This window comes from Saimiri boliviensis, chromosome 4 (genome assembly GCF_048565385.1).
Source record: "Saimiri boliviensis isolate mSaiBol1 chromosome 4, mSaiBol1.pri, whole genome shotgun sequence".
NCBI classification, from domain to species: Eukaryota; Metazoa; Chordata; class Mammalia; order Primates; family Cebidae; genus Saimiri; species Saimiri boliviensis.
In genome coordinates, this window is record NC_133452.1 from 100,054,194 (window position 1) to 100,069,694 (window position 15,501).

The window sequence follows — 15,501 nt, forward strand, 5'->3', positions numbered from 1 at the left end:
CAAAGACTGATGAAACTTCTTCAGAGGGAAATTTGGCAGTAACACAGTCTTTGACCTAATACTTACACTTCTAGGAATTTTTCCTACAGAAATAGCCCCATCTATGCCAAGAAAGTAGGTAGATACAAAGATCTAGTTCCTTGCATCATCATTTGTAATGAGTATGAATAACTTAAGGTCTGTCAGTTGGTTAAATAAATGATGGTACATTTGTACAACGGAATTCTTTTTCTTGAGACAGTGTCTCCCTCTGTCACCCAGGCTGGAGTGCAGTGGCGTGATCTCAGTTCACTGCAACCTCCGCCTCCTGGGTTCAAGTGATTTTCTTGCCAGCCTTCCTAGTAGCTGGGACGACAGGCATGCTCCATCACACCTGGCTAACTTTGATATATGTAGTAGAAATGGGGTTTCACCATGTTGCCTAGGCTGGTCTCAAACTCCTGACCTCAGGTGATCCACCCACCCTGGCCTCCCAAAGTCCTGGGATTACAAGCATAAGCCACCGCGCCTGGCCTTGTACAATGGAATTCTATGTACGATTTTTTTTTTAATGAGGCAAATCTATGTAAACTTGTCACAGGATTGTTAGCTGTGCCCCAATATCCATTCTCCTTTTTTCCTTCTATTTTTGAGCTGGGTACATGGCTATTTGGAATAAAAAATAAATTTCCGGACCGGGCGCGGTGGCTCAAGCCTGTAATCCCAGCACTTTGGGAGGCCGGGGCGGGTGGATCACAAGGTCGAGAGATCGAGACCATCCTGGTCAACATGGTGAAACCCCGTCTCTACTAAAAATACAAAAAATTAGCTGGGCATGGTGGCACGTGCCTGTAATCCCAGCCACTTAGGCGGCTGAGGCAGGAGAATTGCCTGAGCCCAGGAGGCGGAGGTTGTGGTGAGCCGAGATCGCGCCATTGCACTCCAGCCTGGGTAACAAGAGCGAAACTCCGTCTCAAAATAAATAAATAAATAAATAAATAAATAAATTAATTAATTAATTTCCAGGCTGGGTGCAGTGGCTCACATCTGTAATCCCAGCACTTTGGGAGGCCTAGGTGGGCAGATCGCCTGAGGTTGGGAGTTCAAGACCAGCCTGACCAATATGGAGAAACCCCATCTCCACTAAAAATACAAAAAATGAGCCAGGCATGGAGGTGCAAATGCCTGTAATCCCAGCTACTCGAGAGGCTGAGGCAGGAGAATCACTTGAACTTGGGAGGCGGAGTTTGCAGTGAGCCGATATCGTGCCATTGCACTCCAGCCTGGGAAACAAGAGTGAGACTATCTCAAAAAAAAAAAAAAAGAATAAATTTCCCAGCCTCCTTTGCTGGTAGGTGTGCCCCTGTGTTCTGTTTTGATTTTTGTTGTTGTTGTTGTTTTTTGGTGTTTTTTTTCGCTGGCTAGATGCAGATGTAACGGCAGGAGCTCAGACAGCCACAATGGAACATGAAGTAGAAGCTCCATGTTGAAGATAGCATAAAAAAACAACAGAAGGAATCTAGGTCCCTGATAATTATGGAATCCTAGTATTGCCTGGCCACTTACCTCTGGACTTCATAAGAGAGAGAAATCAATGTCTAATTTTGTAAGGCACTAATATTTTTAATTTTCTTTCACTAGCAGCCAAACCTAATCTTAACTGACACGTACTGTATTAGTGTGCTTTCATGCTGCTGATAAAGACATACCTGAGACTGGGCCAGTTACTAAAGAAAGAGGTTTAGTTGGACTTATAGTTCCAAATGGCTGGGGAGACCTCATAATCACGGTGGAAGGCAAGGAGGAGCAAGTCGCATCTTATATGGATGGCAGCAGGCAAAGAGAGCTTATGCAGAAAAACTCCCCCTTCTAGAACCATCAGATCTTGTGAGACTTAATTACTATTATGAGAACAGCATGGGAAAGACCTGCCCTCATGATTCAGTTACCTCCCACCACGTCCCTCCCACAACACAGGGGAATTCAAGATGAGATTTGGGTAGGGATACAGCCAAACCGTATCACATATAATGATGTGTAATGACTTCTCTTTTTTTTCTTTTTTTTTTGTTTTATTTTTGTTTATATATATATTTTTTTGATGTGTAATGACTTCTAAGATAAATTGTTAAATGAAAAAGCAAGGTGTAAGCCATGTATACAGTATAATACTATTTTTGGAAAAAAGTGCAGAAAGATCTAACTATGTTTGCCTATGGGCAGCATTTTCCAGAAGTATATACTCTGAATTTTTTACCATGTGCAAATATAACTTATTCAAAAGTGAACTTTAAAAAATCAGTTTTATACTGGAATAAGAATATAAAAAATATTTTTTAAAAAATAATAAAAAATCAGTTTTAAACTAATTAATAAATGATTTGTATTTCTAAACCGTAACAATCTGATAAAACTATGGTTGGATTTTGTTTTCTTTCTTGTTTTCTATCTTTGTAAGATTTTAAGATATTTACATGCAAAATAGAACAGTCCCAGACAGTGAAAATAACTTATGCTTTAAATATTTCTGTTTTGCTGTCATGCAAACCCTTTAATTCCCAGGACCCCAAAGGTCAATGTATGGAACATACATTTTAGAGTCACAAGTCCATTAAGCAATCTGTAATTGAGCGTCTATGATCTATCAGGCACTACTTTTAGGTAAACACAACAGACAAAATACGTTTGTTCATGGAGCTGATGTTCTCATGGGGCAAACAGATTAATGTGCTAAAAAGTGTTGAGAATTCCATTAGAGAGGGTAGTGAGGGAAGACCGCTGAGAAGGTAGTATTTGTACTAAGACCCAAATGATGAGAATTCCAGAAAATGATCCAACACCATGCAGAAACAGAAGGGACAGGAAGGGCAGCTTCAGAAGAGGTAGCAGGGCAGCATCTGTGTGCTTCAGTGAAAAATCCTCTTCACCTAACCGGAAGCATGCAGAAGACTGGATGCAGTGGTTCATGCCTGTAATCCCAGCAATTTGGGAGGCTGAGGTGGGAGGATTGCTTGAGACCAGCCTGGGCAACATAGGGAAACCTGGTCTCTACGAAATGTAAAACAATTAACTGGGCATCGTGGTGAGTGCCTGTAGTTCTAGCTATTCAGGAGGCTGACGGGGAGGATCACCTGAGCCCGGGGAGATTGAGGCTGTAGTGAGTCATGATTGCACAACTACACTCCAACCTGGGCGACAGAGTGAGACATTGTCTCAAAAAGAAAAAAGTGTGAAAAACAAAAAGCCAATGATACCAAGAGCTTGCCAAGATGTGGAATAGTTGGAACTCATACTTTGCTGGCGAGAACATACAGCCACTTTGGAACACAGTTCGGCAGTTTCTTCTGAAGTTAAGCATACACACATTTGCCATACGACTCAGCAATTCTGCTCCCAAGACAAATAAAAACATGTGTCCACAAAAGGAGCTGTACAAGAGTGTTCACAGCAACTTTTTCATAACAGCCCGAACCAACAACCGTAATGTCCATCAACAGAATGAATAAACAAACTGTGGTATGGCCATCTAATGGAATACAATACGGCAATAAAAAGGAACAAACTACTTATATGTGCAAAAACACAAACAAATCTCAAAAACGTTATGTTGAGCAAAGAGAAGTCAGATACAGGCCGGGCGCGGTGGCTCAAGCCTGTAATCCCAGCACTTTGGGAGGCCGAGGCGGGTGGATCACGAGGTCAAGAGATCGAGACCATCCTGGTCAACAGGGTGAAACCCCGTCTCTACTAAAAATACTAAAAATTAGCTGGGCATGGTGGCGCGTGCCTGTAATCCCAGCTACTCAGGAGGCTGAGGCAGGAGAATTGCCTGAACCCGGGAGGCGGAGGTTGTGGTGAGCCGAGATCGCGCCATTGCACTCCAGCCTGGGTAACAAGAGCGGAACTCCATCTCAAAAAAAAAAAAAAAAAAAGAAGTCAGATACAAAACAGTATATACCATGTGACTCCATTTATGTGAAATTCTAGGAAATATAAATCTAATCTATACTGATACAAAGAAGACTGGACAGGTAGGGATGGGCCTTTGCTTGGGCCGGGTAGGGATTGATTGCAAAAAGAAGCAAAGGAGACCAGTATAGTGGCTCATACCTGTAATTCCAACATTTTGGAAGGCTGAGGTGGGCAGATGGCTTGAGTCCAGGAAGTGAAGATCACCTTGGGCAATATTGTGAAACCCTGTCTCTACAAACAAACCAACAAACCAACCGAAAAAAAAAAAAAACCAGGTATGCTGACTCACACCTGTAGTCCCAGCTTCTTAGGAGACTGAAGTGAGAGGATCACCTTAGCCTGGGAAGTAGAGGCTGCAGTGAGCCGTGATCTCAGCACTGCACTCCAGCCTGGGTAACAGAGTAAGACCCTGTCTCAGAAAAAAAAAAAAGAAAGAAAAAGAAGAAGACCGGGAGCGGTGGCTCATGCCTATAATCCCAACACTTTGGGAGGCTAAGGCAGGTGGATCACCTGAGCTCAGGAGTTCAAGACCACCCTGGCCAACATGGTGAAACCCCATCTCTACTAAAAATACAAAAATTACCCAGGCATGGTGGTGCTCGCCTGTAATCCCAGCTATTCAGGAGGCTGAGGCAGGAGAATCTCTTGAAACCAGCAGGCGGAGGCTGCAGTGAGCTGAGATTGCACCACTGCATTCCAGTCTGGGTGACAGAGCGAGACAAGAGAAAGACAGAAAGACAGAAAGTGGGGAGAGAGGGAGGGAGGAAGGAAAGAAAGAAAAGAAAAAGAAACAAGGACACTTTTAGAGTAGAGGAACTAATCTATATTGTGATAAAGGTTCATCAAACTGTACACTTAAATGGGTGAATTTTCTTGTATGTAAATTATGCCTCTGTAAAGTTGATTTAAAACACACAGTGTGGGCCGGGCGCGGTGGCTCATGCCTATAATCCCAGCACTTTGGGAGGCCGAGGCGAGTGGATTACAAGGTTAAGAGATCGAGACCATCCTGGTCAACAAGGTGAAACCCGGTCTCTACTAAAAATACAAAAATTAGCTGGGCATGGTGGCATGCGCCTGTAGTCCCAGCTACTCGGGAGGCTGAGGTAGGAGAATTGCTTGAACTCAGGAGGCGGAGGTTGCAGTGAGCTGAGATCGCGCCATTGCACTCCAGCCTGGGTAACAAGAGCGAAACTCCGTCTCAGCCGGGCGCGGTGGCTCAAGCCTGTAATCCCAGCACTTTGGGAGGCCGAGGCAGGTGGATCACGAGGTCGAGAGATGGAGACCATCCTGGTCAACATGGTGAAACCCCGTCTCTACTAAAAATACAAAAAATTAGCTGGGCATGGTGGCACATGCCTGTAATCCCAGCTACTCAGGAGGCTGAGGCAGGAGAATTGCCTGAACCCAGGAAGCGGAGGTTGTGGTGAGCCTAGACCGCGCCATTGCACTCCAGCCTGGGTAACAAGAGCGAAACTCCGTCTCAAAAAAGAAAAGAAAAAAAAAGAAACTCCGTCTCAAAAAAAAAAAAAAAAAAAAACAATACACAGTGTGTGTTTGTGTACTTACCAGTCTGGTACACTATGTTTCTACTTCTGTTTCTTGTTTTTTGAGACAAAGTCTTGCTCTATCGCCCAGACTGGAGTGCAGTGGTGCAATCACAGTTCACTGTAACCTTGAACTCCTGGCTCATGATCTTCCTGCCTCAACCGTCCAAGTTGCTGGGACTACAGGTGTGTGCAATCACAATAGGCTAATTCAAAAAACATTTTTTTTTAAATTTAGAAACAGGGTGTCCCTATGTTGCCCAGGCTGACCTCAAACTTCTGGGCTCAAGCAATCCTCCCACCTCAGCCTCCCAAAGTGCCGGGATTATAGGCATGAGCCACCACACTTAGCCTCTGGATTTGCTAAAAAATAGCTTGCAGATAATTGTTGTCACCCACTCTTTTTTTCCCTTTTGTCCCCTGCACCAAAGTGAGTTAAGCCTGTCACCTGGAATTTCTTTTTTTTTTTTTTTTTTTGAGACGGAGTTTCGCTCTTGTTACCCAGGCTGGAGTGCAATGGCGCGATCTCGGCTCACCGCAACCTCCGCCTCCTGGGTTCAGGCAATTCTCCTGCCTCACCCTCCTGAGTAGCTGGGATTACAGGCACGCGCCACCACGCCCAGCTAATTTTTTGTATTTTTAGTAGAGACGGGGTTTCACCAAGTTGACCAGGATGGTCTCGATCTCTCGACCTTGTGATCCACCCGCCTCGGCCTCCCAAAGTGCTGGGATTACAAGCTTGAGCCACCGCGCCCGGCCCAGTCACCTGGAATTTCTAACTATTAAGGCCAACTCCATCATCTCAGCCCTCACCACAGAGATGTTTGTCTCCATTTTATAGAGGAATTTTAGAGAAGGCTTTTGCAGGATGGGAGGTGTCAGGAGAAAGCTCCAGAAGTGGGTAAGGAGGGCAAGGGTGGTAGGCATCTTTCCAGGGAGATACACCTTGAAGCATCGAAGCCCTAACAGTTTGCTAAGGAACAGCTCTTTGGGCCTGGCACTAGGAAAGGCTCCGTTTTATAAGCCAATCCCCTCACTATCTGCCTCTTCACAACAAGAAGCAAGATTTGTCTACTGTCCCAGCCTAGTTCTCAGAGAGCTGAGGGCTATCACTGCATAGCTAGATGCTGTTTTCACCCTGTCATGCAAACCACCAACAGGTATTTCCTAAGCCTGGCAACATGCAGATAAGCTGGCTACCCTCAGGGAGATGCTGAGATACCAGCGCCTCGTCTTCTGAGATTCAGCTCTGATGGGCAGGAACTGGGCTGACCCTAGAACTGAAGCTGGCCATGTGTGGCCTGGACATTCCCCAAAACTATTTAGTAAGGTTTCATCACAGCTTTGCTTTCCTGTCCAGGTCCTGTGGGTACAAAGCAAAACTAATCTTATCCTAAAGCTGGGTGTGATGGTGGGTGCCTGTAGTCCTAGCTACTTGGGAGGCTGAGATGGGAGGATCACTTGAGCCAGGGGGTTAAGTGATCCATGGGTCACTTAAGCCAGGGTGCAGTGAGCCATGATCACACTACTGCAAAAAAAAAAAAAAAGAAAAGAAAAAAAAGAAAAAGAAAAAAAAGAAAGAAAGAAAAAAATCTTACCCCAAGAAGCCAGTATCAGTAGAGTGGGTATAAGTGAGCAGAGGCAAAAAGAGGGGAGTGACTCCTTGGGGCATCTGGTGAGTGAGGAGGATGTGGCTCAGGTCAACAGGAGCCACACTTGTTGAGGGAACCCTAGGATTAGAGTGAGGCAACAGCCAAGTCCAAATCCTGTGGCCTAGAAGAGGGACAGCCTGATGGAGTTTTGCCTCATCATGAAGACTGCTGGCTCCAGTGACAATATTAGCTAACATCTACTAGGCACTTCATGAAGCTGGACCGTGGGTGGCCTAGATGCTCTAAGGTGCCTTAACTAATTTAATCTCGAAAGACAACCTTATTCGGTAGACGCTATCACCCTTTGACAGTTAAGGATATGGAGGCACAGAGGTTTTAAAGGACCTGCCCTTCTAGCAAGCAGCAGAGCTGTGACTTATGCTGTAAGCCACAGTACCTCTCAGAAGTCAGTGTAGGAGGCTGAAGCTGCTGGCTGGAGGGTGGGGGCTCAAGAATCAACAAACTCTCCTGCCCTGGGGATTCTCATTTGAGCTTTTTCCCAGACTGAAATGCTCAATTTGCATAAAGGGCAGCAGAGAATGTTAAAATGTAGCCACTTGCCCAAAACTGTGCAGCCACCCAGGAGGGCTGTGACCTGTCTCTCTGGACTCACACCCTTACATCCTCTCTCCCCTACCTTCCTGGACTGCCTGTCCTGATACTAAGCGTTAGAATCTAAATGTTTCCTCGACTTTGTACTTTTTTTTTTTTTGAGACGTCTTGTTACCCAGGCTGGAGTGCAATGGCGCGATCTCGGCTCACCGCAACCTCCGCCTCCTGGGTTCAGGCAATTCTCCTGCCTCAGCCTCCTGAGTAGCTGGGATTACAGGCACGCGCCACCATGCCCAGCTAATTTTTTGTATTTTTAGTAGAGACGAGGTTTCACCATGTTGACCAGAATGGTCTCGATCTCTCGACCTCGTGATCCACCCGCCTCGGCCTCCCAAAGTGCTGGGATTACAGGCTTGAGCCACCGCGCCCGGCCCTGACTTTGTGCTCTTTTTCCCTTTCTCTGATTGTCAAAATCTGTCAAGGCTCAGCCCAAATCTCACCTCTTCCAGAAATCCCTCACAGACATTCCTGATTGAAACAATTCTGTCCCCAGTCCATCTGCTGAGACGTGAGGCTCTCAACTGAGGGCTTGGGTCACTTCTCGGTGGATCTGTCTCCCTGGGGGCATAACCACAGGGCTTCCTCAGTAAGCAGCTGATACCCACCCATGGTTAAGCAGGTCCTTAGAGGGTTGTGAGGACATCTCTCTTCACTGACTTGAAAAATCTTAGGCGACTGGACAGTGGCTCCCGCAGGTAATCCCAGCACTTTGGGAGGCTGAGGTGGGTGGATCACCTGAGGTCAGGAGTTCAAGATCAGCCTGGCCGACATGATGAAACCCTGTGTCTACTAAAAATACAAAAATTAGCCAGGCATGATGGTTGGTGCCTGTAATCCCAGCTATTCGGGAGGCTGAAGCAGGAGAATCACTTGAATATGGGAGATGGAGGTTGTACTACCTCCCAAGTCTATAGGTGTATGCCACCATGGCTGCCACCATGCCCACATAGTTTTTGTATTTTTAATAGAGACAGGTTTTCACCATGTTGTCTAGGCTGGTCTTGAACTCCTGATTTCAGGTGATCCACTCTCCTAGGCCTCCCAAAGTGCTGGGATTACAGACTGTCTGGCATTCCATTAAATTTTAATGAGTGAATTCATTAATTAATTCATCAGATGTTAATTGATGCTGGTTGCTCAAAGCTATATGAGTTGGCAAATACTTCTAACAGTGAATGAGTGCAGGGATTAACTGCACAGCATCTTCAGCCAAACTGGCTGTGAGGAAATCCTACTCTACCTTACTGGGCATGTCACCTTAGGTCAGTTACTTCACCTCTCTGTGTATCAGTTCTCTCATTTAGAAGATGGAGATGATAATGATAGCACCTACCAAGGTTGTTATGAGGCTTACACAAGCTTATATATATATATGCATATATATCTACATGCAAAGGAATCAGAACAAAGCTAGGTCAAGGAGGAAAAGGCATCCAGGCGGCCGGGTGTGGTGGCTCACGCCTATAATCCCAGCACTTTGAGAGGCCGAGGCGGGTGGATCATGAGGTCAAGAGATCGAGACCATCCTGGTCAACATGGTGAAACCCTGTCTCTACTAAAAATACAAAAATTAGCTGGGTATGGTGGCACACGCCTGTAGTCCCAGCTACTCGGGAGGCTGAGGCAGGGGAATTGCTTGAACCCAGGAGGCGGAGGTTGTGGTGAGCCGAGATTGCACCATTGCACTCCACCTTGGGTAACAAGAGCGAAACTCCGTCTAAAAAAGAAAGAAAGAAAGAAAGAAAGAAGCCGGGCGCGGTGGCTCAAGCCTGTAATCCCAGCACTTTGGGAGGCCGAGGCGGGTGGATCATGAGGTCGAGAGATCGAGACCATCCTGGTCAACATGGTGAAACCCCGTCTCTACTAAAAATACAAAAAATTAGCTGGGCATGGTGGTACGTGCCTGTAATCTGAGCTACTCAGGAGGCTGAGGCAGGAGAATTGCCTGAACCCAGGAGGCGGAGGTTGCGGTGAGCCGAGATCGCGCCATTGCACTCCAGCCTGGGTAACAAGAGCGAAACTCCATCTCAAAAAAAAAAAAAAAAAAAAAAGAAAGAAAGAAAAAGTCATCCAGGCAGCAGAAACGGCATGTACAAAGGCTCAGAGGCGTACACCAGTACAGCAAGCTGAGGGAACCAGGAGGAATTCCATGAGGCTGGAACTTAATGTGCAGCTGGAGCAGGCTGAGAGTTGCATGCTGGGCAAAGTGGGGAGACCTCATCTCTAAAAATATTTTTAAAAATGAGCCAGATGGGGTGGTGCACCCCTGCAGTACGAGGTACTCAAGAGGCCAAGGTGGGAGAATCACTTGAGCCCAGGAGTTCAAGGTTACAGTGAGCTATGACTGTGCCATTGCACTCCAGTCTGGGCAACAGAAACCCTGACTCTAAAATAAAAACAAAATAGGGAAGACAACAGGAAGATCAGTTTGGTGGCGTGTCTGTATATTCTGGGGAGGGGTGGGCAGAGGCGGTGGGCTTGGTGTGCAGCATGTTGTGTTTGAGTTCCACCCTCGGGAGTTTTTCTTCCTGTGTGATGTTCTCCAGGCTCTCACACCAAGACACACACACTCTTAGAAGATAGTTACTGTGTCTGGCTGGTCGCAATGGCTCACACCTGTAATCCCAGAATTTTGGGAGTCCCAGGCAGGCGGATCATGAGGTCAGGAGATTGAGACCAAGCCTGGCCAACATGGTGAAACCCCATCTCTACTATAAAATACAAAAATTAGCTGGGCATGGTGGCGCACACCTGTAGTCCCAGCTACTTGGGAGGCTGAGGCAGGAGAATTGCTTGAACCTGGGAGGCAGAGGTTGCAGTGAGCTGAAATCATGCCACTGCACTCCAGCCCGGTACCTGGTGACAGATTAAGACTCTGTCTCAAGCCGGGCATGGTGGCTCACGCCTGTAATCCCAGCACTTTGGGAGGCCGAGGCGGGCGGATCATGAGGTCAAGAGATCGAGACCATCCTAGTCAACATGGTGAAACCCCGTCTCTCCTAAAAATACAAAAAATTAGCTGGGCATGGTGGCGCATGCCTGTTATCCCAGCTACTCAGGAGGCTGAGGCAGGAGAATTGCCTGAACCCAGGAGGCGGAGGTTTCAGTGAGCCAAGATCGCGCCATTGCACTCCAGCCTGGGTAACAAGAGCGAAACTCCGTCTCAAAAAAAAAAAAAAAAGAAGAAGAAGAAGAAGATAGTTACTATGTCTTATGATTTCTGTGCCACCTCTCATCCTTCCTACCTGTCCCAACCCATCCCAGGTACATGCTCTGTGCTAAGTGACTGCAGCTAAATTGGGTTTAATGAAATCCAAGCTAATGAAATCCCTGCCTAACTCTTGAGATCTGATAACTGGGTCGCAAACATTACCCCTCTACCCGGCTGGTCTCTGGATTTCTGCTGTGTTGCTCTGGAGGAGTCAGAGAAGCCACCCTTCTGTTGAATGGGGCTAGATTGCCTGGGACCCTGCTGCCAGCCCCAAAGCTGCCACATCAACCTTAGGACTGGGCCCTCTTCCAATCCTTCCCACCTCCCCACATGGGAGAGCATGGGCCTGGGGCATCGGTAGCAATGGGAGGAATGGATGAACTGGAGGGAGGAGTGTAGCAGTGAGAGCACAGACCAGCCTCGTGTTTACTGGTCTCACCAAACCTCAGCTCCATGGAGACATTTGTTCCTAGAAGTGATGGAATCCTTACCCCACCTCTCTGTCCCCATTCTTGCCAGGCACCCAAACAAGGTGCTGTTCCAGAGTAAACCCACAGCTTTTGAGCTGTCTCTCATTCCCATTGGGCCATCAGTAGGAAAAATTAACAGACAAAAATCCAGTTGAACATAAAGTCAGAGGCAGCTGGGAACCAGCAACTGAGCCTGCATTTCCCCTGCATGTGATCTGAGGGTGGAGAGCAGGCCCCTGTCACAAGAAAGCGTGTGAGTGTGTGTGCCTGTGTGCCATGCATTCACGTCTGTGTGTGTGCTCTGTGTGCACGTGTGTTTGTGGGGCTCATGTGCATGTATGCAACTGTGTGTATGCCCTCATGTGTCCACATCTGTGTTGCCCATTACGCATGTCTGTGTATGCCCTGTGTGTATGTGAGAAGAATGTGCACTCGTGGCAATGCCCACCCAGGGGAGGGGCAGGGGAGCTGTGGGAGCAGTGGGGTACATCTTTGCAAACTTGCTGCTGTGGGCAGGTAGGTAGGAGTAGGTTTGGATATGGTTGTGGGAGCAGGAGCCACGTGTCTGTTGTGAGGGAGGATTTCCGCCGGGGTGTTGGACGACTGAGGTGGGGCAGCCGTGCTTCTGGCTGAGACCCCCGCCTTCTCATCCTTCCTGGGGTCACCTCCCAGGGCAGCCACCGTGGCCAGAAGTGCCCAGGTTTGATGCTCCAGCCTGGGCTGGCATGGCCAGCAGACAGCACAATGTCTTCAAGGCCCAGCAGAAGGACGACCTCAGTCTCTGAAAGGTGAAAGGGGGCATGTGGAAGTGTAGGATGGGAATAAGAAATCCCTTCAAGGCCGGGCGCGGTGGCTCAAGCCTGTAATCCCAGCACTTTGGGAGGCCGAGGCGGGTGGATCACGAGGTCGAGAGATCGAGACCATCCTGGTCAACATGGTGAAACCCCGTCTCTACTAAAAATACAAAAATTAGCTGGGCATGGTGGCACGTGCCTGTAATCCCAGCTACTCGGGAGGCTGAGGCAGGAGAATTGCTTGAACCCAGGAGGCGGAGGTTGCGGTGAGCCGAGATCGTGCCATTGTACTCCAGCCTGGGTAACAAGAGCGAAACTCCGTCTCAAAAAAAAAAAAAAAAAAAAAAAAGAAATCCCTTCAATTCCTCCAACAGTGGCTGACAAAACAGACCCCATATCCAAGGAAAGCTGTGCCCTGGGATGGGAGGATTGCAAAATGGAGGAGGCTCTGTCTGTTCTGGTAGTGGGAACCTAGGTGACACCACTCCCCAGATGCCCAAGGACTGCAGGGCCTCTGGGGACAGCATTTGAATTAGGCCATAAATGATTAGGAGAGTATCAGAGGAAGGAAGTAGGAGGGGAAAGGGGGCATTCCAGGCAGCAGAAACAACCTGAGCAAAGGCACAGAGGCGAGAAAATGGAGGTGTGCCCAGAAGCTGCCTCCTGCATGCTCATGGAGGAAAGCTGAGGCCCAGAGAGAGGAAGTGTTTCTAAGACCTAGCAGTAGCCATGAGGTCCTCTCACTCCAGGTCAGTGCTTTTTGCTACCCTAGAAAGCTTGCAGGAGGGCACACCAGGGAGTCAGCTGTTGGTTTGGTTTCCTTTGCTTTCTTATCCCCAGCTAGGGCTCAGTCAGGGATCGATCCTTGTTCTTGGCCTTCCTCTGCCAGCAGCTAGCTGTGTGATTCTAATAAGTCACTTCCCCTCTCTGGGCCCCTCATCTCCAATGCGAAGGAGGTATAAGGCCTTGCCTCCACCTGGGAGGCAACTCTGACTCCCTAGCAAGCTAAAAAGTAGCTTAGTTATTCTCCTCTTCCCAGCACCTGGCAGACTCTATAGCATGACACAGGTTTTTGAATGAAGAAAGAAAGGAAAGAATGAAAAGCATCATGACTCTTCCTTAGCACTCTGCTTTGACAGCCTCAGCTTCTCCCCTCCCCAGGCAGGACAAAGGATGTAGGAGTCTCAGACCTTGAAAAGGAAGTCAAGAAAAACAAATAACCTAACTACATGGGGGCCCGAAACTCTGCCTCCGGGTGGATGCCCCCGAAAGAACCTTCCCTCGCAGCCTTGGCCTTGCTGCAACTGTGCAGTGGTCAGGGCCTGGAGGAGGGGCAGGGACCTCTAGGAGACCCAGAGGCAGCTGGGCCTGAGCCAAGACCGCACTCACAGCTTCTCTGCTCCAAGAAGTGTCCCAAGCCCTCTGGTCCCAACCCTGAGCGGTTGGGCTGGCTCTGAAACCTCCTGTTTCCCAGGCCAATGATACCTTCATTTTTCCAGTTCCAATAACACCTTTTTTTGAGGCCCTCTCCTTTCATGTTAAGAACTTTATTGCTCATTTCCCTCTTCGGTGACAGCAGCTGTATTTCTTTTAACTTTGTGAAACACACACACCATCTATGGTGGCAGAAATCAGAATCAGTTGCCTCTGGGGTGGAGACTGACTGGAAGCGGAAACAAAGGAATTTGGAAGTGGTGAAAATGTCTGAAATCTTGATCTAAGTGATGGTTACATAGGCATAATATTTGTCAAAATTCATCAAGCTGAACACTTAAGATTTGTGCATTTTACTGTATGTGGAATGTGTGTTGATTTTACCTTATAAAGTACTGCTAGCATCTAAAAGATACACATACGGAAAAGTACATGAAACGTACATGTTCAGTTTAATGAATTATTTAGCCAGCGCCTGTGAAACACCACCCACGATTCCTGGTGCCCCTGTGCAGTCCACAGAGCCGGGATATAACCAAGCAGTTTCCCAGGGACCCCAACACCCACAGACGGGGCACCTCGACTCCAGACACCATGTGCCTCTTGCTTCCTGGACTCATGGAAATACAGAGGCCAGGGATGGGGCAGAGCCCATGGGCTTTGGAACCTAGAATTTCCCATCAGTTCAACACCAAGCTTGACCGAGATTCCCATTCTAGTGAATTGAAGGAACAGAAAACACACCATTTCCCCTTTCTGGGAGGGGAGTTTCCGTACCCGGCCTCCTCCAGTGAGTCTTGGCTGGGGGGTGGGGGTTGTCCCTAGTTAAAGTCAAGGAGAACTGTGCCTTCCCTGCATCCCTGCTAAAAATAACTCCAGGCAGTGTTGCTGCCACTGAGCAGCAGGAAGGACAGAGTCGTGTTTTGCTTTAAACCTAGAAGCAGCTCGGCAGTTGGGGGCTAGGGCGGGGTGGGAGAGCAGGCTAGGGATCTGAGAACCCTGGCTGTGCTCAGTGCATCCCCCACCCCCAGCTGCAGCTGGTCTTCCGGGGGTGCCTGGGAGGGGTGTATGTGTTAGCGCATGCACGCGCATGTGTGGTGACAGGGCCTCCCAGCAGCAGAGCAGGAAGCCAGGGAAGGCTGGGAATGGGTGGGGAGGGGTCTCTGTCCTGCTAACTGGAGCATGCAGCTGGAGGGCCAGGCGTCACATACTCCATGGGGTCCCTACCTCCTCTGAGAAGCCTTCTGTTCCTGCAGCCCACACCAGGCTCCCTGGGGATTGGAGAGGCTAGCCTTCTGCAGCGTGGCCGCCTGCCCCTCAGGGCTCCTCGCACACACGGGGCTGGAGATGGTCGCTTGGCAGTCCCTGTCTCTGTCTGGCTTCCGCTCTGCCCAAAGAGATTGGGAGGTCCTCAAGGGTGGGTGCAGTCCGGCAGCGAGGAATTTCCCTGGAAACGGGAAGTACAAGATGTGTCAATATGGGATCCTAGCAGAGGAGTGAAAGGCTGAGTAAAGGGAAGGGAAGAGGCCCTCCTGGCTGCTCAGTCTTGCTCTCTCCTCCCACCACTCCCCTGCCTGTCTTATACATCAGAGGCCTCGAATTGTTGATCTCTCTTTCTCTGTGCTTGTCTTGGGTCCCTGGCTCCTTGGGACCAGGATCATCCTGCAGTTGGCCTCCATTTTCCAAGGTAACAATAAAGAAGAATCACCATTCATTTCACAGGTACCCCATTCCAGGCACTGTGCTGACTCTGATGTGGATGTTCTCATTTAATCTTCCCAGCAAGCCTTTGATATTGGAATGATTACAATTCCTCCCTATTTATAAAGG

General features: G+C 48.3%; 1 protein-coding gene across 1 annotated transcript in view; it reads right to left on the bottom strand.

Annotated features, from left to right (window-relative positions):
• Positions 1 to 14,916, bottom strand: part of FKBP5 (FKBP prolyl isomerase 5) — a 155,402-nt gene extending 140,486 nt beyond the window's left edge. The window contains exon 1 of the mRNA XM_074397049.1: positions 14,899 to 14,916. The gene's annotated coding sequence lies outside the window, so the exon portion shown is untranslated. The remainder of the gene's footprint in view (positions 1 to 14,898) is intronic.
• Between the last annotated feature and the right edge of the window lie 585 nt (positions 14,917 to 15,501).